The sequence below is a fragment of the Bos indicus genome, chromosome 23 (assembly GCF_029378745.1).
Source record: "Bos indicus isolate NIAB-ARS_2022 breed Sahiwal x Tharparkar chromosome 23, NIAB-ARS_B.indTharparkar_mat_pri_1.0, whole genome shotgun sequence".
Taxonomy (NCBI): Eukaryota; Metazoa; Chordata; class Mammalia; order Artiodactyla; family Bovidae; genus Bos; species Bos indicus.
Genome location: NC_091782.1, coordinates 23657800 through 23659353, shown reverse-complemented (window position 1 = coordinate 23659353; position 1554 = coordinate 23657800).

Below are 1554 nucleotides of genomic sequence, written 5' to 3'. Positions count from 1 at the left end.
AGGGTATACGAGTAGCTGCGCTCCCCTGCTAGAACCTCCAAACAAGCTCTCAAGCCATATCTACAAACACAAAATAAGAAAAATTATATTAAGCGTTAATGAGTCAAAACATAGCTCGGTCTCTTATACCATTTTCTATCCACTACTTGGGCTCACCCGATGGCTCAGTATCTGTCGGTGCTACACATATGCTACTTGCAGTATCTGCCACTGCAGGAGACATGGGTTTGATCTCCCTGGGTCAGGAAGATCCCTTGAAGAAGGAAGTGTCAACCCCACTTCAGTATTCTTGACTAGGAAATCCCATGGACATAGGAGCCTGGGAGGCTGCAGTCAGCGGAGTTGCAAAAGAGTTGGACAGGACTAGCAACTAAACAAAAATCCACTTCTTATGGTAATCTCTCACAGAAATACCTATATCTTAGTCAAACCATCTGCCACAAAAATAAAGTGCAGTCCCATAGGTTAAAGTGTTAGGGGGCAATTTTGTCCAGACATATAGGGAAAGAAGCACATAAAATAGGGGTGAACTAACACTTTACAAATTTTTACTACATGGCATGCAATTTACACATGTTTACTCATCTTAGCACTATTAAATAAAATATTATTTTTCCTAATTACTTAATATATTTCCAAGCTGTCATAAAATAATGTGACTGTTGACCAGGCATTAGTCTGTTCTAGTGTATTTTTGCATATGACTCAAGAAATCTAGTATAAACATGAAAATGCACCAAAATTATTGAATTATGTACAACTTTGTGCAATCTATAGGCTAGTGTAAGCAGGCAGAAATGTCTGCCGGTGCTATATATATGTTACTTGTGATTTATTGATTTATACTTATTCATTTATTAAAATTCAATAGTTGAAATCCTTACATTTTAGAGACAGAGAAAACCTGAAATTATTTGTTCAGCTCTTTTCTGAGATGTGGAAACATGCTTAGAATTACTAAGCTTTCATAGACAAATAGAATCAACTGATGATAATTTAATATGTAATGTAGATCAATGTTATGTTGAATTTCATATAGCCAGAAAATAAATATTAATATCAGGAGAACTTAAAACTTAGAAATACCAATAAGTTATGGAATCTCTTTCCATTCTGTTTTGAAAGACACTGTGACCTTGCATTTATAAAGATAAAGACTAAATTATTCTCCAAAATAAGGTTCAAGCAATTACTAATGAATATATTTTAGATCTCTGTAAGAAAGCATTGTATTCTCTAGAGTTCACAAAAAATGATAAACAGAGATTTATTCTTACAGAAAAAAAAGTAATCTTGAAAACTCTAATGTTGTAATGAGCATAGTTTGGTTAAGCACAGTCAAAATACTGATTTACAAAAATGGGGATAAATTGTAGCAGGATATGCACTTCAAAGAATAAGTGTACAGTAGTTAAATGTGAAATAGCTATTTATTTTTAAAAGTTGCGTGGGGAATCACAAGATAATGTGAAAAGTTCAGTTAGACAACCAGCAATGAAATTTGAGACTACTGGTATTATGACAAATCCGGTTTCCAACCTTGTTGACAGATTT